The sequence below is a fragment of the Podarcis vaucheri genome (assembly GCF_965113315.1).
Source record: "Podarcis vaucheri genome assembly, chromosome: 1".
Classification (NCBI taxonomy): domain Eukaryota; kingdom Metazoa; phylum Chordata; class Lepidosauria; order Squamata; family Lacertidae; genus Podarcis; species Podarcis vaucheri.
This window is the reverse complement of record NC_138759.1, coordinates 55,483,673-55,508,160: the sequence shown is the minus strand read 5'-3', so window position 1 is coordinate 55,508,160 and position 24,488 is coordinate 55,483,673.

Here is a 24,488-nt window from a genome sequence, read left to right as displayed (position 1 = left end):
TTATTTTTTTTATTTTAATAATATCAACTGGGGAGAGCCACCACGGGATACCCTTTTCCAACACATTTTTATACCTATTCCACACTTCCAATAGTGAGCCTCTGACTATATGATTGGTAAAACCTCTATGGACCCCACTTTTCTCCTGCCATAGGTAGGCATGCCATCCATACCTAATATCGAAACCTTCCAAATCTAAAAGGTCCGTATTCCTAAGGGTCGCCCACTCCTTTATCCAACATATACAGGCTGCCTCGTAGTAGAGCCTTATATTGGGGACTGCAAATCCACCCCTCTCTCTTGCATCTGTTAAATATTTAAATTTTATTCTGGCTCTCTTTCCCTGCCAAATAAACTTGGTCAGGGTTTTTTGCCAGTTCCCAAAGCAGGAGGTGCCTTTTATTATCGGGATATTTTGGAACAGGAACAATAATCTCGGCAAGATACACATCTTAATTGCTGCCATCCTTCCTGTCCAGGAGAGTTGCAGCCTATGCCAGGTATCCAAATCTTTCTTTATTTCATGCCAAACTTTATTGTAATTATCTTCAACCAAATTTATATTTTTCGGTGATAACCAGATTCCCAGATACTTTACTTTATTCACGATTTTAATCCCGATCTTTTTTTCCAACTGATTTTTATCCTGGTCGTCCATATTCTTTACTAAGATTTTTGTTTTCTTCCTATTTAATCTAAATCCTGACAATCTGCCAAATTCCTCCAATAATTCTACCACCTTACCTGCACTGTCCACTGGGTTCTCCAGGGACAGGACCAGGTCGTCGGCATACGCCTTTAGCTTAAATTCTTTCTTCCCAATTCTTATTCCCATCACGTTTGTTGTCCCTCTTATTCTATTTGCGATCACCTCTAAAACGACTATAAAAAGCAGGGGGGATAATGGGCAGCCCTGCCTTGTACCTTTCATAATCTTAAAGGGTTTGGTCAAATTATTGTTTATAATCAGCCTGGCCTGTTGTTCAGAATATATCGCCTTAATACCTTTCATATAAGGACCTTCTACGCCTGCCTTGGCCATGCATTGTGTTAGGAATTCCCAGGAGACATTATCAAAAGCTTTTTCAGCGTCTATGAAAATTAATGCAGCTGGGATGTCAATTCTCAAATCCAGATACTCGATGATGTTTAGTATATGGCGGACATTATCTTTCTGGTGCCTATTAGGGAGGAATCCCGCTTGATCTTTATGTATATATCTCATTAGAAGCTTCTTAAGTCTACTGGCCATAATATCAGCAAAGATCTTATAATCACTATTAAGCAATGAAATTGGCCTATAATTTTTTATGTCTGTTTTTTCAGTTTCTGTTTTTGGAATCAAGGTTATATATGCCTCTTTCCAGGATCCGGGAATCTTCCCTCCCTGGAAAATGTTGTTTATGACATCTCTAAGCACCGGCGCTAAGTGTTCCCCTAGCGTTTTATAATATTTTGAGGACAAACCATCCGGCCCAGGGGCCTTTCCACTCTTCATCTTACTAATGGCCTCCTTAACTTCATTTATTGTTACCTCCTTGTTCAGATATACACTATCCTCTTCTGTTATGTATTTCCTTCCACCTTGATCTAGATAATTTTTAATTTCTACGCTGTCTTCCTCCCCTTTTTTATACAACTTTTCAAAAAATTGAATAAACTTTTTTTCTATTTCGTCTGGATCTTCTATGATATTATCCTCCATTATTATTTTATTTATCACGTTTTGTTTCTTTCTCTTCCTTAACTGCCACGAGAGTAACTTCCCCATTTTATTCGCAGATTCAAAATACCTCTGCTTCATAAATTTAATTGTCCAATCTATTTCTTGATTTAATATCGCTGAATATTGAGACTGCAACACTTTAGAGGCTCGGATAGTCTCCTCATCTTTCGGATTTATAGTCAGTTTTCTCTCACAGTTTCTCAATTTATTAAGGATCTCCTCTTTTCTTTGTTCCCTTAGTTTCCTCCTATAGTTATTTTGCTGTATTAAAATTCCCCTAAGTACCGCTTTGCTAGCGTCCCATACAATATCAATGGTGGCCTCCTTATTCAAATTTAGCTCCAGATATTCCTTCAGAGTCTTTTTTACTTTTTCTTTCACCTCATCATTTTCAAGTAGGCTCTCTTTCAACCTCCACCTATACTGTCCCTTTACTTCATTTTTTATTTCCATAGCCAGGGCACAATGATCGGAAATTGTCCTAGGTTGAATTTCACATCTCTTTACTCTCAACGAGAGTTCTCTTGTCAACCAAATCTGGTCGATTCTTCCCCAGCTCTGATGGGGTTCAGAATAATGGGTAAACTGTTTAATAATGGGGTTTTTGTGCCTCCAAATGTCAATTAGATCTAAATTTTCCTCCATATCATTAAAGGATTTCGGCAGTCTTCCCCTATTCGATTTCCCCTTCTTTTCACTCCTATCCACCTCCGGTACTGGGACTCCGTTCATATCCCCGAGCAAAATTAATTTCTGCGCATCTAGTTCTATTAATATATTTTCAAGTTTCTCAAAAAATTCTGCTCTATTAGTATTCGGGGCATAGACGGTCACCACATTAATTTTTTCCCCCCGGAAATTTAATTGCACCCCTAGAATTCTTCCTTCCTCATCTTTGCAAATTTGGACGGGCTCCCACTTCTCTTTAACATATATCACAACTCCCTTTTTTTTGTTTACCTCAGAATTGATAAACTCTACTCCCAGTTTTTTATTCACCAGAATATGTTTATGTTTCTTAGCAATGTGAGTTTCCTGAAAGCAGATTACGTCATAGTTCTTATTTTTCAAAACTTTCTCAATTTTATTCCTTTTCACTTTCTCATTTAACCCATTCACATTCCATGATAAAAACTTTAATACGTGTGTTATTGTTTTCCTTTTTCAGTTACTGTACCTCTGACCGGGGCAAACTATAATCTACCGCTTTTGTTTCCTGAGAGCTCCCCCTCCTCTGCCGTCTCAACTCCCACTACGGCCTCATCATCTTCCTCATCTGTTTCCACTACCCTCGTCTCCTTCTCTGTTCTTTCATGTGAGTGCTTAACCTTAGATCACATGATTAAGGTATTCAATTGCAAATCACCATTTTGAAGGGAGTTGTCTTTATCTTTTGTTCCCTGGCACAGTGGCAGAAGGATGTACAAATGAGTATCTCAGACCAATGGAGGCTGTGAGGAGAGAGAAAGACCTTTGATTCTAGGTCTGTTTGGAGTTACCGTATATGATATTTCTAAGAAGATGCTGAGCCTATGCTTAGACAAGCATATGTCTTGTGGAACTATTGGGATGTATTGTGGATTTGTTTCTGTACCTGAAGTTCTGGTTAGTAAAGCTTTGAATCATAAGTATGGGTCTGGACGATTATTATTCCAAAAGGGCTCAGTTTTTATGCAGTCAATTGCTTCAAGCACAATATTGATAACTGCAATAGTTCTATCACCAGATGATACCCCAATCTGAGTTACAGCCAGACAGCACAGACAATACTGAGTACGATGGACCAATGACTCAGTACAAGGCAGCTTCCTGTGTTCTCAAAGGTAAACAAAGGATGGATGCAAGCAACAAATACATTTATACATACCTAAGCTTTATTTCAACCGGGGATGAGGATAACTGAGGAGCTAAGCTGAATACTTCATGAAAGAGGTGGATTTTCAGCTGAAGGAAGATAGAGAGGATGAGTTGTACATTTCCTCTTGTCCTTTATCTTTGCTCAAATTGCAATAGCAGCTTCATCTCTCAATCTGACACTTTGGGGGCCTCATTGCTTGCTATACAATTCAGGAAGTTTATCTGTGCTCACTAACAGAGCCTGATTAGTTGTGACCTGTAAACACACGGGCCTGGGTGCTGCTTTTTGTGGCATTTGTCCAGCAGCATCTTCTAAAGGTGGTTGTATGTGGTTTTTCGTTTAAAAAAAGGAATCACTTGGGTGATTTTTAAAAAAACTATATTGTTTTGAGCTTATGCAAAGTTCACCCTGACAGTCGGCTGTTAAGGATCAAAGCTTCATATGGCACACCAAAAGGTCAAAACATGCATTAAATTATGCATTGAAAATCAAAGCTGTGCAGTTTACAGACTGGTGATTACTTTTATTTTCCTTCTGGGGTTTTTTTTGTAACTATGAAAGCAGAGTCAAAGGAATGATTCCATCCCTCCCCACTTCCGATAGCAGCACAATTCAGCTCAGTACCATAGTAATGCCTCCTGTCCATTTTAGTTTAAAAAATGCACACAGACAGATGCACAAACAGACACCCAAGGGACTGACATTTCTTCTTCATGGCATACCTACGGTAAATGTATTGTAACCTGAAACACTGAGTTACGGTTGCTCTTCTTCCACTGATGTTTTGCATAAATTTGCACATATAACTTACCTTCTTTGCTGCTCCACTCCTAATGCTGGGGAAATTGTCCCTTAGTGAAAAGTTGTGTAATTTATTTTAGTGGAAGTATTCATGACTCACATTCAGATCATCAGGCATATGGGCATACCTATTTTATGGGTCTTTTCAATAGTTAATGGGTACATTTTCAATGACAGAAATAATCAGGCCACTATTTTAGAAGGAGGCATTCAAAACCCTGTGACATCCTGAATGACAGCCAGTTGTGTTTACACATCTGCATGCATTTCAAACCCAAATTTAGACATCCATTTGGTTTTACTTAAAAAGTTAAGCACATCTTTGTAGACTCTTATAGAACCAAGTGCCTGCCAAAAGGAACAAATTATGTCAAAATTCATAGAAATATGTTTGGAATTTAGAATTTGATTTATTTGTCACATTTGTATTCTGCTCGTCTTCCGAGTAACTCAGCATTCATTGTACATTATTCTTTGGAAGTGAATTGTAGCTTTGGGCACGCTCAGTAATATGTTAGCCTTTGGATGGGGAAGGGATCCTACTGTTCTCTTGCATGAGTAGAAGGCAGTTCTAGGCCCCCATCGACACTATACACTTAAAGCAGTATCATAACATTTTAAACAGTCATGACCTTTCCCAGAAAATCCTGGGAACCATTCTCCTCCAGAGCAGTTTAACAATTAATGTCTCTTCCCAGGGAACTCATAAACAGGAGTATAAGGAAGGGGCAGCTTCCACCCCATCCTACGTTCGTCACAATCAGCAGTGTTTCCCTTCCACTATTGTTCAGCTCCCACTAAAAGTGACGTTGTTTATCTCACTATTTGCTATGGTGGAAACTAACATGATTCATTATGTAATTAACTTCAATGCATTTCAGTGGAAGGGACCTGTCAAAAACAATGCAGAAAACAGCGTGATTATGTTACGTTCACAAACTAAAAAAAAATAAAAATGCTAATGAATAGCACCTGTGTTTGCTGGTGCGATTTCCTATCCTGACCTTGGGTGAAGATGTAAATTTTGGCAATTCCTAGTCCCATTTCCATTTACAGTTAAATTCTCCAACATCCCTAGGGTTAGATATGTGAAAATATGTTTGCAGTTGAGGCTTCTTCAGCCACATAATAAGAATTTCCTTACACAATCAAATCAAATTCCATCACCTCCAGCATTATCTGAGCTTCTGCATGGGAAAAAACAAACAAACCCTGGAATCATCCATGTGTAAATGAGCAGAAGGGAGGGAGGGATGCAGACCAGAAAATGAGGTGAATGTTGTGGGGCAGGGAAACAACTTGCAAAACATCTGTTATATGAATGTCCTGATACAGAAGTCTTAACTTATCAGGATGGGGTGGAGAGAGAAGAAAGGAAACCCAGCAACAATCTCCTCTGAATAACGAAATAAAGAATAAAGAAGTAAAATAAAACCCCTAAAGTGTAAAAGATGAGTGTAAAACAGCTATCAATGGGAGATTTGCAGAGGCTGTCAGTTTGGAATGCGATTCCTGCACATCTTCACAGCAGCCTCCTAACGTCCATGAGATTTTTGTGAGGCAGCCTGTCATCTCTCCATGCCAACCCTTGCCCCATTTCAGAAGTGAGAACCTATTAGCTCTCCTATGAGAGATGATGTAGCTAGCATGATATTTCAGGCATCCACTGCTTTGTCAGAAAACGGGAATGCTGTCACGAATCTGGCATCTCCCCAGCTCTAGAAATAGATGCTTTGTATACAGCAATGTATTAACCGGTACAGGTTACATAGTCATAACTAATGTAAGGAGGACAGTTCCTCATACAGCCATCAGCCATATCAAATGATGTCCAGCTGATGGTCTTGTGGAAATGAATGTTTGAAGTGGAACCCTTGTTTTTCAAAAGCCAAGCTATGGACCCCCTACTACTGAAAATGTTGATATACCGTGGTAGTTTTTGTTATGTGAATGGTGCCACCATACCTTCCAACATGTCCCAGTGCAAAAACGGGGTGCACACAAGTCACATGATCTGCATGAGACCACAGCACCCCAAAACATGCATTTGGGGGCACTGTGGTTTCACGCAAGAGGACAGCACCCTAAAAGGTGCATTTTTGGGCACAGCAGTCTCACACAAGCTACACATCCAGCTGCAATCTGGAGTGGTTTGGGGTTTTGTGCTCTTGTGAGAGAGCACAGCTCCCACAAAAAGAATGTTCCAGACAGTTGATGGGTATAAGCCCTGGATCCCCTGAGTGGGTTACCCCCTGGGGTCTGCAGACCACCAATTGGGAACCACTGTTGTAGTGGATTCTGTGGGGAAAGTCATATGCTTTGACTGTGGGTTGGAGTTGATTTAAATGCATTGTGCGAATGATTCATTCACCCTAAACTTCCATTCCCTCCATTACTTTCCTAGCCACAAAAATATGTTTCTCTTTTAAAGTGTGTTTGTTGCACTGAGACAGACGTTTCCCAGTTTGTTTGCTTTTTCAGATGTAGGTTCCTAAAGGGCCTCGGTTGAAAGAAGTCGTGGTTGAAAGGGGGCAAGGAGAGGAAATAGGAAATGGAAGCAAGACCAGAGACAGAAACAAAAGGTGAATGAAGAAAGAGACTTCCCCCAACTTTGCCTTCTATGTCCTCCTTAAAAGGAACAAGATATGAAATTGGTGCCCTTGAATTAAAGCTTTTTATGAAGCTCCATGGCATTCACATTCCATTTTCCTTTTGTAGCACCAGGTCAATTCACTTAGCTATTATTTTGTGAAACCACAGTCCACTGACGCACTTCTCATCAATGAGCGTCTACATTTTCCAATGATAATCTAAATGTTATTATGCTGACAGGATGTAGATGTTTGTGCACAGCTCAAGATGCTGTTTGGTTGTTTTTTTTAAAAAAAATCTTCAGATCTTCAGAAAGACTTCACATGAATAATTAGTGTGAGTTTTCAAATGCAATAACCAAGTGTTATGCAGCCCACCAAGTTCTGGTGCAGAGATGCCTGTCCAAATTGCCCTGTGAAGCATACTTGTCTATTCATTTGCACTGAAGAATCAAATGCATTAAGACTTAACACCTTCATATAAGAAAATGAATGCTGCCTCTTTGCTCGTACATACCCAGGTTCTTTGCACTAATAAAGAGAAAAGATGCCCAGGGCTTGTTTACATGGCTCTTGAGCTCCACTGTCTGGCAGTGATTAAAATTTAAAACTGAAAAGGTTAAACCATTTATTTTCAGAGGTAAACATGGATTACTTCAGCAAAAAGTGTAAGATGGTGTAAGACAATGACAATTGTGTCAGATTGATCAAGAATCATTCTGATCAATGCAACTCAGAAACGGACTTGGGCCCATAATTTCATCTAATGTTGTTATTGTTGTGTTTTATTAAACCATCCTGGTGTATAGAGACAATTTTTTCAGAAAGATTTATTTTTTCCATAGTATGGAAGTACTTGGATCCAGAAGATTTTAGTCCAGAGCCATCTTGATTTTCTTTAGAGCCTTGTTTGTCTTCCTGGTTTTACCAAGGGCTCCACTGAGCTTTGCAGAGAGCACTGGGTAAATTCTGTTGGAGCTAGCAAAGCCAATTGACCCAAATGTCTACTGGGATTCTGAAGTTTCTAAAAATATATTTAGCTAATGCCTCCTAGTAGGGAAGGGAGGGACTCTGAAATCAGCAAGTCCAGCACATCCTAGTGAGGAAATGACTAAAAACTCGCCATCTTGTTTTCAACAAAAGGTTGAAAGACTATGATAGTGAACCATTAACTGAACCTGGCCATCTCTTTGTTTGCTCTCTGCCTTAGATTGTTCCACCATTGCCTTGACACTTCGCATTCATTGAGTTTGAATAGACTTTGGTAGCAACTTGATCTGCATGTTTCCAGTTACAGATAGGTAGCCGTGTTGGTCTGCCATAGTCAAAATAAAAAAATTCCTTCCAGTAGCACCTTAAAGACCAACTAAGTTAGTTCTTGGTGTAAGCTTTCGTGTCATGAAAACTCATACCAAGCTCATACCAAGCTCATACCACACGAAAGCTCATACCAAGAACTAACTTAGTTGGTCTTTAAGGTGCTACTGGAAGGAATTTTTTTATTTTGATCTGCATGTGTTGGCCTTTACAAGGTGTGAGTAGCTCAGCATGCCTTCCCTAAATGCCTTCAGAACAAGTCAAATACAGTGGTACCTCAGGTTAAATACTTAATTCGTTCCGGAGGTCCGTTCTTAACCTGAAACTGTTCTTAACTTGAAGCACCACTTTAGCTAATGGGGCCTCCTGCTGCCACCGTGCTGCAGGAGCACGATTTCTGTTCTCATCCTGAAGCAAAGTTCTTAACCTGAAGCACTATTTCTGGGTTAGCGGAGTCTGTAACCTGAAGCGTATGTAACCTGAAGCGTATATAACCTGAGGTACCGCTGTAGTCAAATACATGGCCAAATCATAGTCAGATGTAGACACTTCAGAGAAAAGAGAATAAGCCAACAGGACAAAGTCCACTTATGGTGAAGGAGAGAAAACTTCATGCAACCCATTTCTTCTCCTCTTAAAGCACTCTACTCATGTGGGTGAGTCTCCCTCACTACCATGTACCAGTCTTCATTCCCTCGTCACTTCTGCAGCCCGCACAGACATAATGTTAAAAGATTTTAAATAACCCCAAACTGTGTTTTTCTCTGAATGTTATCACTTTAAGCAAACCTTTTAATGAGTGGTCCAATAAGCAGGGGGTGGTGTGGGGAGGAATCTTTCCCGACAGACAGATGATGCACAAGAGGAAAAAAACACTTGCAAGTTACTGATTGAAGCCTGAACCTGGATGTTTTTTCTGCATACAAAAATATGCAGGTCAGCAATGTCAAATGCTTAAAAGGAAATATCGCTTTTAGAGCCTCTACTAAAATGTGTCTTTGCTGCAAAATTGCCTGTAATCCTGGAGAGCAGAACCTTTTGAGAATAATGCAAGGTTTACCAGTCAATTGTAAAAAGAGAGGTCTCCTTAAACACTATTTTTCTTCAAGGTTCTTCTACTTGATGTATACTTTTTGAAATATTAAATGATTCCCCCCCAACCGCCTTATTGCTGTCTTGTAAAAGACACCCTGTGGAGACCATGTGATACATTTGCAGGAGTATTTAATAAATACAAAAGAAAGAAAAGGCACACAGGCCCTGCTGAAAGATGAATGCATAACTGAATTTAATACAGTGGTGCCTCGCAAGACGAAAAGAATCCGTTCTGTGATTCTTTTCATCTAGTGGTTTTTTTGTCTTGCGAAGCAAGCCCATTGACGGATTAGCGGATTAGCGCTATTAGCGCTATTAGCGGCTTTTAGCGGCTTATCAGCTTATCGGATCAGCTGATAAGCGGCTTAGCAGCTTAGAAAAAGGGGGGGAAGGGGAAAAAACCCACAGGAACTCGCAAGACATTTTCCTCTTGCGAAGCAAGCCCATAGGAAATTCATTTTGCGAAGCACCTCCAAAACGGAAAACTCTTTCGTCTAGCGAGTTTTCCATCTTGCGAGGCATTCGTCTTGCGGGGCACCACTGTATGCATTATGAAGTCTATACCAAGCCCTCCAATGCTATTCTTGACAAATGTTAATGTAACCATGGTGTCTTATGGATAGAGATCTGGGAGAAATTTGATCCACCTCTGATTAAAAGGTGATCCCACCTAATGCACATTTTCCGAAACAATATTCATACTAAAACACAGCTATTCTTTGAAATTCACACTTCTCTGAATTTTGAGCTGCAGTTCTCCAGTAATATGTAGAAAAATGCATATATTGGGGTAAAGTGTGCATATGAACGTATGCAGAGGGTACCCACAATGGGGGGGAAAGCCAGCAGCTGGCGGCAGCTCTGCCTTCGAGAGAGAAGCAGTTCAGCTCTGCCCTCTGCAGCCAGTGAGAGAGGCACCCTTTTCCGGGGGGTGGGGTTCGGATGCAGAGGCCCCACAGAAAAGGGTGCCTCACTGGCTGTGCACAGGAGGAAGAGGAGCTGCTGCCATTCGCTGCAACACAGACATGCAACATCACATACACATGCCTGCATGTCCGCATTGTGACGGCGGGCACCCACAATCCTGAGGACAAGGTGGCACCCCTGATTTGCATTCCTTGCTCTGCCCATTTTTTTATCTGGCACCAGTCAGCAGTAGCATGTGTCACCTGGAAGGTTATTCAGAAGTGAATGTGGCCCTCAGCTTCCCCATGGCATGGGGGGTGGCCTAGAGTAATAAAACTCATCTCCCCATTTCTGCATGGATTCTCCAATTGAAATGTATTTCAATAGGGGAATTCTCCAATCACAGATTCCTCACATCAAGTTTAGTTTCCCCCTGACTCCGGCTCCTCCCTTCGTTTTTATTACTATTAATAATTCACTGGAAGTATAGATATATACATACATAAATTCTAGTAAGCCCTTACACACTTAACCATACCTAATATGGACCTTTAAAAATGACCTATAAAATGCCTTCACCCTCCCTTCTTATTTCTTTTTTTTTTAAAATGATATTTATTGAAAAAAGAAATTCTTTTTAAAATTAGAAAGAAAAAAGACAAAAACAGAAAAATAAAAATAAAAAATAAAACCATCATTTTCAAATTCTCCACTTTCATTACCTTCTTTCCATGACCTCCTCCTCCTCCCATCTCTTGTATCTTGATTAATAATTGTCACAGCAAATCCTTTCCATAATTCATAATATTCTGTCATTACATTACCTTACTCTATTTTCATCTTATCTTATAAAAAACCTTAAAACTTAAATCTTATTTTACCAGCTTCTCATAACCATTACCTTTTTACCTAATTCTTTAAACATTTTTGCAAGAGCCAAGTAATTTCATTTCAACATTTTTCCAACGTTCATAAAACATTTCTAATGATAAAAAAGAGAATAAAAACAATCCAATCTTCTTCCAGCGTCCCCTCCCCCCGGTCCCAGGATTGTCAGTCCTTTTTATCCCATTAGTCTGGCACATTAACCTGGTGATCTTATATCCGAGGCCTTCAAATCTCTTTCATGTCCCTTCCGCAGCTCTTCTTCATATTTTCCTTTCACTCGTGGGAACTCCAGCTTGGTAGTGTTTTTGACCCTTTTCAACAAATCAGCCCCTTTCCCATAGTCCAGACTAGACTCCATGTGGTATTTTAAGACATGTTTCAAATTCCCTCCAAAATTGGAAGTCCCAACAGCTCCAAACCTCTGACGGCCCATTGCCAGACTTGGAAAGTCCACACATCCCTGCATAGGGGCGTCAGTCCAACCCCCCATTTCCAAATCGATCCAAACTTTGTCTTTCCAAATCTGGTTTTTCCCAAGTTCATTTGTCAAATCCAAAGGCTCATTTTCCTGCTGGGCCAAAAGTCCCTCCATCTCTGGCGCCCAAGATTCTGCAACATCCTCTTCTCTCATCTGCTCTGTCAGGACACACTCCTGTTTAAGTTCCTGGGTGGGCTCCATATAATTTCCCACTACCTGTTCAAATGTTCTGGCCGCATTAGTCATCAAATCCGTCTTCTGACTTAACTGATCCAATAGGGCATTTATTTTACAGAAAGCACCCAACAGTGCTTCTGAAAACATTGTCCTGCAAGGTCACAAGTCCTTTCCCACGGTTGTAATCTGTGGCAGCTGCAAGCTCCCTAGAATTGGTTACAGTTTCACAGTCCCCCTCTAGGGGGAAACTTCTGGTTGTTCTTTCTTTTAAAGACAATAGCAACAAAGTTTCTTTTTTTAAGATATTTTGTCAATATTTGTTCCTTTAAAATGTGAAAGGAAACAGTGGAATCACAATGTTACTCTTCTTTTAACTATCTGTCAAAAACATTTGTCTCTGGTCAAAACGTCAATTCTGACACCCCACTCCAGGGTCAGGACGGTGGAAAGTTACTTTACTTTAAACTCACTTCTGCAGGTTTAAACAGTCCAAAAAAGATCCCCCTTCTTCTCCTGCTACCGAAGGGGGGTTCAACGATTTTAAATGGTGAAAACCAATCCTTTAAAAGTAATTTTCTAAGTTCTAGTTTACGTTGTCTTTGCTTTCTTCTGACTACAAGGAAATGGAAGGCTGACTTCCTGTTTAGACCTTCCCGTTTCAGTACCAAATTAAGGTAAATTTTAAAGTCCAATTCCTTTCTAATCGCCAGTTCTTATTTGAAGTCCAATTGTTCAATGTTTGAGTACTCACGGGTGATTACTTTAGATGCCAAATTTTCCCAGGAAAAAGGCAGCACTCTCCAGCAACGGATGTGCGGCTTCGCTCCACGGAAATAGCAGTTGACTCACAGCACCGCGCTACTTCCCCCTCTTCGCTTCGGAGCCCGTTAGTGGGTTCCTTTGCGGGTTGGGGGGGCCGCTGAAGGTGCCTGCCGAGTCCCATGGTCACAGGCTTCATCTGCCTGTGATTTCTGAAAGGGTCCCTGCTTCGCCGCAGCGGAAAAGACCCATTTCGCGCGGAGCTGTTCACGAAAAAGGATATCGTGTTGTAATGATATCTTCTCCAGGAGATTCTTAGCATGTTTTTCTCATTGGTCTTGGTCTCCACTATCACTATCTTGTTAATGTACCCAGAACTGGCAACAGCACCCTAACTGACCAAAGTCGACTATGTAAAATATGTAAGAAGTTACAGTCTTAGAGACAACTGAGATTAAATACTCTGTTCACAGAGAAACAGTCACCAAGCAATCATGGAAGATAGTCTAAGCAATATCACCATATTAACTTTTTCTGCAACTTGCTCTTTAATCACAGTTGTTTTTTTTTGTCTTGAACAACGATGAGTCACAAACAGCAACACTGTGGATAGATGGAGAAAAATAGCACCTAAGATTGCAAACTATTTCACAAACAGTTCTTAAAAGTTCTGTATCGTTTAGCTGAATGCCCTTGGCAAAAGGTGGCTCTCTAGAACACCACTTGCTCTCTTGTCTGTGGTCATGGGGTTAATCAACATCAGAGCCAAGACCTCAGATCTCATGACTCTTAATCATGGTTTCAGGCATAAGGTATCCAAAGTGGTTGTAAATCATAATAACAGCTACTGCAAATTGATCTACTGAATTGGAAAAGCCAGCTTGTTTCATTGATGAGAAGAGGAGGGAAATGGAATGAGCTTGGATAAGGAAAGCAATGGAGTGCAGTGTAATGTAATGTTTATTTTATTTGTTTTTTTCCTTTGGGATGTAGATTCCTTCAGTCATTTGCCCCTCATGTGCTCTGCAGGCAACAAAATGTCCTTAGCTTTCTCAACAAATCTTCACTTCAATCCCAAAGGCAAAAAGTATATAGATGGTGGTATCCAACTAAACAGTTCTGCTAGCACAAGCACTTTTGACGGTGCAATGAAACTTCCTCTCCCTCTCCCCTCCCTGCATATCTCCCGCCTGGAGCCAATTTAGGGGTTACCACAGGGAGAGGACAAGGAAGCCAAGTTCTGTGGCACAATCCAAAATGCTTGCACTAGAAAGCTTTTTAATTCAGTACCACCCATTATAGTCACCTTGACATTAGAATCACAGAAAAATGTTAATGCAGCTCAAGGACTACTCTCTTGCCCAGCCTGTGATTCCACTGAGTTCAATTGGTCTGTGCCTTTTTAAAGACTCTATTTATCATAGAAAACATAGAATATTATATAAAGTCAAGGTTTTTCTTCCTTTCTTTTCTTTCTTCCCGAGCCCTGTCATGGTGCATAAATGTATATTGCAGCACATTCTGGTAAATGAATTCATCATAAACAGTTGCTTGATGGGAACAGACGAGGGCAAGGTGGGAGTAAACGTTGAAGATATATAAAAAAGAATATCATTACCCTATTGTGAGAGTGTCAATATAATAGTATTTGACAGGATTCAGCCATGTATCTTGCAGAAAAGTCGGAAGGGAAGCAAGTAAATAAAAATATCTCCTGAGGAATAAATGGTTACTTTAAAATAAACACAAGAAAGCCTTTGATCACATGTTTTGAGCAAAGAAAGTCTTATTGAACAGCTGAATTTCTATAATGGGATAGGAATTTATGGGCATGTAAAGCTGCCTTGCTGAATCAGACTGAAAAGACAAGAAGATGCCTCATAACAGGTCAGACTATTTTCCATCTACCCCAGTATTTTGGGTGCAGCACATCTCCAGTGTCTTCAACAAAGACCTTTCACACCATATGTCAAATCCTTGTTGTCATTTAGTCGTGTCCGACTCTTTGTGATCCCATGGGCCAGAACACGCCAGGCACTCCTGTCTTCCACTGCCTCCCACAGCTTGGTCAAACTCATGTTGGTAGCTTTGAGAACACTGTCCAACCATCTCGTCCCCTTCTCCCTGTGCCCTCAATCTTTCCCAACATCAGGGTCTTTTCCAGGGAGACTTCTCTTCTCATGAGGTGGCCAAAGTATTGGAGCCTCAGCTTCACGATCTGTCCTTCCAGTGAGCACTCAGGGCTGATTTCCTTAAGAATGGATGCGTTTGATCTTCTTGCAGTCCATGGGACTCTCAAGAGTCTCCTCCAGCACCATAATTCAAAAGCATCAATTCTTCGGCGATCAGCCTTCTTTATGGTCCAGCTCTCACTTCCATACATCACTAATGTCAAATCCTACCACACCCTTTATTTAGAATTGATATGCCAGGAATGGAAACGAAGATTTCACACAAGGCACACACATTGCCATTGAGCTATATGCTGCATATACACCCTACATTTGAGGCACATGACTTCCCCCAAAATAATCGTGGTAACTATAGTACCCCCCCCCCTCACAAAGCTACCATTCCTAACACCCTTAACAAATTTCAGCATTTGCTGAAGTTCTTAACCCGAGGTACTATTTCTGGGTTAGCGAAGTCTGTAACCTGAAGCGTACGTAACCTGAAGTGTATGTAACCCGAGGTACCACTGTACAGTATAATGAAGGTGCCAGGTGTACCTCTGGTAAGGCGGAGGGCACACTGCAGGACTTAGGGGCTGCCACAGAGAATGCCCTCTCTTGGTGGAACAACCAAGAGAGCTCCCATTGTTGATATTTACACACAAGAGGGTCTGTATGGAAGGTAAATCTTTCTGATATTTGAGGGGCCCAAGTTGTTTAAACACTGGTGTGAGCACTTTTAATGGCAGCTGATGCAACTATTTTAGAACATGTTAAGAAAGTTCTGGATGGCAACTCCATCCAGTAATCTGATGGCTGCATTTTGAATCAGTCGAAGTTTTTGAGTCATCTTCAAGGGCAGTCCCATGGAGAGTGCACTGTTGTAATCCAGTCTGGAAATTACCAGAGCATGGAGTATTATGGCTAAATCATCTCTGTCCAAAAGAGGTCATACATAGCTGGAGTCCACTGGCTGGAGCTCGAAATAAGCACAGTGGTACCTCGGGTTACATACGCTTCAGGTTACAGACTCCGATAACCCAGAAATAGTGCTTCAGGTTAAGAACTTTGCTTCAGGATGAGAACAGAAATTGTGCTCTGGCAGCACGGCAGCAGCAGGAGGCCCCATTAGCTAAAGTGGTGCTTCAGGTTAAGGACAGTTTCAGGTTAAGTACGGACCTCCGAAACGAATTAAGTACTTAACCCGAGGTACCACTGTATATCCAATTAAACAGTTTTCCATGGATGACAAAAAAAGATAATGTAATATGTGCTCATGGCAAATGTCTCCTGTTGCGTATAGCCAACAAAAGGTGTGGGGAACCGTTTTTCATTCCAAGGGCTGCATCCTTTTGCTGCGACCCTTCTAGGAGCTGCATGTCATTGGTGGTTGAATCCAATCGCAAGCATAGATGGAACCAGGGCCGGCCCACCAAGAGACAAGATTAGGTGACTGCCTCAGGTGGCAGAATCTGCAGGGGCAGCAAATCCAGCTTCCAAGGAATGCCTCTCCTGCTGCTGCAGTGCGCTTCTTGGAAGCTGCAGTATCTTTAGCCGCCTCCACTCCCATGCCACAACTACAGCGGCTTCTTTGAAAATGGGAGGTGCTGCTGGTCTCCCACCCTTATTCCAGATGTAGATTTTTATCCCTGCCCCTTGTTCCTGATGTAGATCTTCACTCACCCCTTCTTCCCTGGCAGTGAGGCGGGGGGGGCACCATTTTGTGGTTCACCTCAGGTGCCAAAATGTCTTGGGCCAGTCCTGATGGAACAACAGATGTGCTGCTTACCTTCGCAGAGTAGACTGCATTCCAGCCACACACAAACCACTCCATCTTCCATCCAGGCAAGCAAGAGGCACTGCCACAATTCAAAGACACATTCCAGCCAAGTAAAGCCACTCAATGAGGAGGAGGAGGAGGAGGAGGAGGAGGAGAAGAAGAAGAAGAAGAAGAAGAAGAAGAAGAAGAAGAAGAAGAAGAAGAAGAAGAGTAGTAGTAGTAGTAGTAGTAGTAGTAGTAGTAGTAGTAGTAGTTTGGATTTGATATCCCGCCTTTCACTCCCTTTAAGGAGTCTCAAAGTGGCTAACATTCTCCTTTCCCTTCCTCCCCCACAACAAACACTCTGTGAGGTGAGTGGGGCTGAGAGACTTCAAAGAAGTGTGACTGGCCCAAGGTCACCCAGCAGCTGCATGTGGAGGAGCGGAGACGCGAACCCAGTTCCCCAGACTACCGCTCTTAACCACTACACCACACTGAAGAGGAGGAGTTCGGACTTGATATCCCGCCTTTTATTCCCCCTGAAATTGGCTCCTGCCATTGGATGGAGCTGGGTCTTCCATTGCAGTGGAGCCCCTCCAACCAGTGGTGTTTCTCTCCACTTATGGAGGCCAGCAAAGTAGCAGCTATGCGTCACCCTAACCTCTCAGCAATCAACTTGTGTGTGTGTAAGAGAGAGAGAGAGACTCTGTGCTTTAACACAGTGGCTCCCAATTGGTGATTCATGTACCTCAGAGGGTCTACGTAATCCATCCAGGGGGTTCATGGCACCATTCACATAACAAAAACTACCAAAGAATAAGAGTTTGAATTTGATATCCCGCTTTATCACTACCCAAAGGAGTCTCAAAGCGGCTAACATTCTCCTTTCCCCTCCCCCCTACAACAAACGCTCTGTGAGGTGAGTGAGGCTGAGATACTTCACAGAAGTGTGACTGGCCCAAGGTCACCCAGCAGCTGCATGTGGAGGAGCAGGGAAGAGAACCTGGTTCACCAGATTACGAGACTACCGCTCTTAACCACTATACCACACTGGCTCCTATGACATCACAGAGCAGTGTGGCCTGGGGAGAGGATACAACCTAGAGGGAATCCCAGGGGCTGGCTAAAAAGGCCCTGAAGGGCTGCATTTGCCCCCCAAGCCTGAAGCTCTCCTCCCCTGTCTTGCAGGTGCACAGCTATCCCTTCTATACAAATACACATTTGCTACCTTGGAAACTGTGGAGCAGCCTTAAGAAGCTTGGGGCCTTGTAAATTTAACCTGAAGGAAGTGTAAAAAATTATTATGTGGAAAAAAACAATGGTTAATGACTCAGAGAAAAGCCTCAATTCTAAAGACATTTTTGGGCCAACATTAATAATAAGCAAATCTGTCAGCCTTTTCTAATGTGTTTTTGTTGTTTTGCAGGTGATTTTATGATTCAAAAATTTCCCTAGGCATCATTGTAAAGGGACATGAATCCAAATAAAATTAACTGCGTAAAAAACAGGACCTTCATTCCACACAAAAAATGACTGTTGTTTTGACTTACCTTCACTGTTTAGTTCTAGCTGAGGGACAAAATTTGTGTTACTTTGCAGCATGACCCTTTTAACTTTGCTAAGTGAGCGAGGTAAATTTTCAGATAAATTGGAAGGACTAGATAACACAGGCATCCCCAACCTGCAGCCCTCCAGATGTTTTGGCCTACAACTCCCATGATCCCTAGCTAACAGGACCAGTGGTCAGGGATGATGGGAATTGTAGTCCAAAACATCTGGAGGGCCGAAGGTTGGGGGTGCCTGAGATAACACTTCAGGTCATCCTTCCTTGATTTGATGCTCTCCAGATTTTTGTGTGACCTTGTCATTCCTGACCCCTGTCCGTGCTGGTTGGAACTGATGGGAGTTGTAGTCATAGACTCATACAGCTGGAAGGGACCCTGAGGATCATCTAGTCCGACCGCCTGCAATACAGGAATATGCAGCTGTCCTGTACAGCGATCTAACCTGCAGCCTTGGCATTATCAGTGCCACAGTCTAACCAACTGAGCTACCCCAAGATCTGTAAGGCACCAGGAGGTGGAAGCCTGTTTATATTGTTACAGTACTGATCATGGCTATCAGAATCATTGGACTAATAAATGATTCACTGGACTAGATGGACGACTGGCCTGATCCAGCAAGCTCTTCTTATGTTCTTATACAGAACTGCATCACAAAATGTGAATGAGTGTAGTGTTTCACTTTGCTTATTTTTTTCAGAAATTGCAGAATTGAAAGAGTTGGCTTTAAATGCAAACTGAACCAAACTTCTTTCCCATCCCTAGACAGGGGTCTTCTACATCACCTGCTATGTGTTTGTCTTGTGCAGGACTGAATCTGAGACCTTGTGCAAAGTATGTGCTCTGCTACTGAGCAACAGTATCCTTTTGAAGCTGCCTGATCCCAGATCAGATTATTGTCCATAGTATGTCTACTGGCAGGCAGCAGTTCTTGGATATCTCAGAAAGAGATCTTTCTCATCACTTGTTACCTGATATTCTTTATACTTGCCAGGGAAGGTAAACTGCCATAGAATTTATTGCATTCGCAAACCAAAGCACACAAGTTTCTATTATTTCTTTAACACCAAGCAAAGTGCAAACATTAGTGCAATGCAGAGAAGGGGAAAAGTAGTATTGCATGTTGGTTCTACAGTGAACTATTTGTAGTTGATGGTTAACAAGAGGCTTCTTACAAGCCAATGCAATTCTGGGCTGCATCAATAGGAGTATAGCATCTAGATAAAGGGAAGTAATAGTGCCACTGTATTCTGCTCTGGTCAGACCACACCTGGAATACTGTGTCCAGTTCTGGGCACCACAATTCAAGAAGGACACTGACAAACTGGAACGTGTCCAGAGGAGGGCAACCAAAATGGTCAAAGGCCTGGAAACGATGCCTTATGAGGAACGGCTAAGGGAGCTGGGCATGTTTAGCCTGGAGAAGAGGAGGTTAAGGGGTGATATGATAGCCATGTTCAAATATATAAAAGGATGTCACATAGAGGAGGGAGAAAGGTTGTTTTCTGCTGCTCCGGAGAAGCGGACACGGAGCAATGGATCCAAACTACAAGAAAGAAGATTCCACCTAAACATTAGGAAGAACTTCCTGACAGTAAGAGCTGTTCGACAGTGGAATTTGCTGCCAAGGAGTGTGGTGGAGTCTCCTACTTTGGAGGTCTTTAAGCAGAGGCTTGACAACCATATGTCAGGAGTGCTCTGATGGTGTTTCCTGCTTGGCAGGGGGTTGGACTCGATGGCCCTTGTGGTCTCTTCCAACTCTATGATTCTATGATTCTAAGCACCTGAAGAATAAATTGTCATATGTAGATCAACATATCTGCAGAAGAGTGGAAGGTTTAGGCAATTTCCCTACATAGAATAATACAATTTGAGTAACAAACTGGAAAATCCAGTTTAGAGTTTTCCTGCTGTTTCTACCCCAAAAGGATTTAAAAATCTATACAAATGTCATGTACATCTCATTTTAGTTAGTATGGTGTACAATATCTGGGCAAAACTGTTTTTTTTTTAATGAAATGTTTCCATAAATAATTAGCTCCTCAGTAAAGATTGCCTTGGATGTAGTTGAAGACACCATTTGCAATTCACACCTGATTTGCTTTCTAATTAAACACTGCTTACAACAGTCGAATAATTAAAAAAAACAATGTTCAGCTCTCTTGTACAAATACCCAAAAATGATATGTGGTGCTTTCCTGTCTCCTAGACATTGATAGTGCTTTTCATAGTCTCAAAATTGTTATACATCATTTCCCGCTGGAAGAGTTAAGGGGGGAAAGTTCAAAAAAAAATGAACCCATTTTAAACCCTTAATTGAGGCTCCTTTTCAAGTTCTCATTCAACTTCATTCAATGCTAATCACTGGTTAAAACATGATATGCCCCAAATGAAATTCTATTGATATACAGTTCTAGATTTTCCTAGGTTTTGGGTTCCTTGCCTATTCAACTGCTGCCTGCCTCATTCACAGTGGGAGTTTTAGTTCTGGTTACTGGCACAGTATAAATGACTGCAGTGCCTGTGCTGTGGGCCCTTCCAGACTGCTGCTATTTTCAAGTGAGATTCAATCTCATATTGGCAAAGTCAGGTTCCACAATTATAGTTGACTGGGAGGCCAACAAACCCGCTTCTCCAAAAGACCAGACTTTTGGTGCACAGGGCTGGTTTGTTGGTTTGTTGGTTTGTCTCTATTCAGACTGCAGCTCCACACTTTGTGAGTCCAGAAATACCTTACCATGTGATTCTGTTAGCACACAATGGAGCAGGTTCCCATCTTTCTAATATTGCTTGCTCGGTTGCATAGTCACACCTAGGTTCCATTTCTTGGTCATTACTAGAGTGTTGTAGATTCCTGCACACTAAGATAGACAGATAAGATATACTGTACTGTAATGGGGTTATTGGTTTTGTTTGTTAGTATGCTATGTATTCTTGTGTTTTATATATCCCTGTGACCCTCAAATGAAGGGTGGTATAGAATTATTATTTCATCCCAAGTAGCTGAAGCTAAATCACTTCCCTTATTGCATGTAGTGGTTAACACAGATTACTCTTTAAATATTCAAGGGATACTTGGCGCTGTTTCTTGTATTTGCACTTCCATCATACACATTCATGGTTTCCTAAATCTGCCTCTGGATCCGAAAGCTGACTCACTGCTGAGCAATGCATAAATCCGATGAACACTCCTGCAAAGTGTCTCCTGAAGGTCAAAGGGAAAGCTTTCCATTCTTCACATCCTTCCACCACCATCACGCCACCACCACCCACCCCACCCCATATCAAATCAAGCAGCACTTCTCTTAATCCTTATCAGCAAGACAAAAAGTTATAGCAGAGAGCAATGGACCAGAATTTCACACTCCATTTACACAATAACTCAGAGAGCCACTAATGTGGTACTTGCTTCCTTGCTCCCCTCCCCACTTCAGCAGGCATCTCTGCAGTCATCATGGAAATGCATTCTGGCGCTGCTCCCAGGGCAACTTAACTATTTATGACAGCTTGTCTTGAAGTGCCTACTACATGAACATTAGGATGTCCACGGCAATCTGCAAATTGACCCATCCACATGGCATTTGGGATCAGATGGAAAGAGCTTTCATAATGTGATGAAAGTTAGGGTGGATGTCATTTTTAATTCATCTGTTTTCCACCTCAAGCTCAGGCAAGCAGCAGTGGTGATTCGTTATATCAGATCCTTTGGCCAGGGTTATGTCAAGTTGTAAAATCTCCCATATTAACAGATGCTAATGACCCGAGTTGGGTTTAGGCTATTTTTATTACACACTCAATCAGGCAATAAACTACCAATACAAACTCCCATCCGGCACATGCCACCTCCCTGCCGGGCAATAAACCTGTCGTGCCAGACCAGGCTGTTTACTGGTTGCTCACTCGTTGGAGAAATGGATGACAGGTGGAGGCAGGGGCGTGTGTACGTTTTGTGACAGCCTTTGTTTTATAATGCTCCAAGGGCTGCAGATGCATTCACCCTTCAGGTTTTATTTATTTTCTCCTGGTGCTTTTTTATTTTTAAGATAGTCAGTTTTAGATAAATAGGGTCATCTACAGATAGCAACAGCGAGGAAAAAAGCAAAACACACACACACAGAGCAAACCTTACCTGGTTTCTGTCTTCATCTTCTCTGACTGGATTGAGTCGTGTGCATGAGAAACAGAACTTCGTGACTAGAATCGGAGAGATCTACTCAAGAATTTTCATTTTCATTTTTCTCCGGCTGACTCAAATCATGTCCTCGGGAAACGTCTTTCAACATTCTGTATCTAGTGGACATTGACATTTTACTTGGAGGACTTTTTAAAGGTTTAATCCACTCTCATTTGTCAAGTTGCTTGAGCTCTTTGGGCCCCCTTTAACCTTTCAGTTCCATTGGCTGGCACAGAAAACCTATGCTTTCCAGTGCTGTTATGAAATCAATAATAATAAGCAGGGTAGCCAGCAGATCAATGAATTTTGCCAGATTCAATATTTGCCCTTTAACCAATTAATCAATAGCTTACTGCAAAAATCGCAACTTTGCTGTCTTTTTGAGATGCTGAAGTGTGAGGTAGGTTAAAAGGAAAAAAACTGAAAAAACAAGGTTTATTGTGGGAGAAGCTTTTATGGAATAGAAGTGAATTCATAGGAAAGCTCCATCTAGCATTCAGGTGTCAAGCCACAAGCCAACCACCAGGCCCTCCAGCACCCCTGCTTCACTCCTCCCTTTCTCCACTACAGTTAGAAGTGGAAAACCTCCTGAAGACTTTATATGAGCCTGACTGCTGTTTAGAGGAGGGGTGACAGCTGGGGAAGGAAGGTTAACCCTTCCTTCCCTGTCTGCTGTGAACTCACAAGCACCCAACACACATAGTTCTGCAACTGGAATGCAATTGGGAAGAGCCTTCAGCTGCAGTCTCCACATTTCTACATCAGTTTGTGTGGTTTTTTTATAGAAAAATCCTCATGAAAATTTGTTAGCATTTTAGTGAAATTTTTTCATAAGATACACATTTTGTAAGATTGAAGAAGCACATCGCAAAATTTGGAGAAGTGTGAATTTTGAAGGCTAGTTGTTTCAGTTTGCATATTGTTTTGGAATAATGATATATGCTTTATTTTGTTTTATATGTTACCTTTATCAATGTATGCATTTTATACACACTTCCCCCTAATATAATATTTTAGGTACACATTATTTGGTTGAAGAAGAGCATCACAAAACTTGGAAAAGTGTGAATTCTGAAGGCTAAATGTGTTTCTGTTTGCATATTTCTTTGGCGGATTTGCAGTAAAATTCAGATCAAATTGAATTTCTCCCACAGCCATATTCTTGGCAGAAGAACTATCACATTCAGCCCTTAGTCTTAGCATAACAAAACACTGTCTTCAGAACTTCAAAATCCAATAAATCTGCCATCCGTTTTCTAATCTCTGAAATGGATCTAAAATTTACAATATCCACATTTGCAAATATGGTTCATTTTCCTTGGAGTTTTGGAGTTTGTTTCTTTGCAAAGGACTGCCACTTCCCACCCAGATTCAGATAATCCGTATTCTTTACTGTTTAAACACTTAAAGCTGAGATAGTCCTCTTGTATGCTCTTGAGCCTACTTTATGCATTCATATTACAGTTTTGTTTTGTTATTTGTTAGATCTTTAGTTCTCTTTTCTTTCCTTTTTGCAGCAGAGACAAGGGAAAGCCCATATTTCCTAGTGTTTATAACTGCCTTTCCCAGAGCAACGCTTTCCTACGAATCAGAGGAAGCAATTTCCTCAGCAGTTCCTCTTCAACTCCCTCTCTTATTTAAGGGCCTAAACTGCACTTTGAATGAAAAATGCTACAGCTTAAAAAAGAAAAGTTGCAGTATGTTGTGATCAGGAAATAGCTATTCCTCACACCCGTTCTCTCAAGTTTACGGCAAAAGATAACACGAGCCATCTGTGCTGTTGCTGTGAGACTTCAAAAGATGTTGCCTGTTGCCACAAAACTAATGTGGCAACTTATTTCCCTCTCGGTGTAGCTCTTCCGAGCCTTCTTTTGTCACATTATCAACTTTGATTGCTCGAAGGCAGCTTTCGCCCTTGCTAATAACCCAAATCCTAGTGCCAGACCCCATAGGGAAGAATAATGACTCAGAATAATTTTCTCCTAACGGCAGACCTGAAGCAGCAAATAGATAAAAGAGGTCACTCTTAATCACAGTGTTGTTGTCTAATGTTTACGCCAATAGCACTAAAGCAACAAGGCCAAGTGCTCCTTTCACACTTAGCTCAAGCCCCCACTCAGTAACTTGGAACAATTATTGAAGATGCGTGCACACAATGGTTTCCGTTCAATTCTGTATGTGTGTGTGTGCATACAAATGTGTTCACACTCACATATACAGAACTAT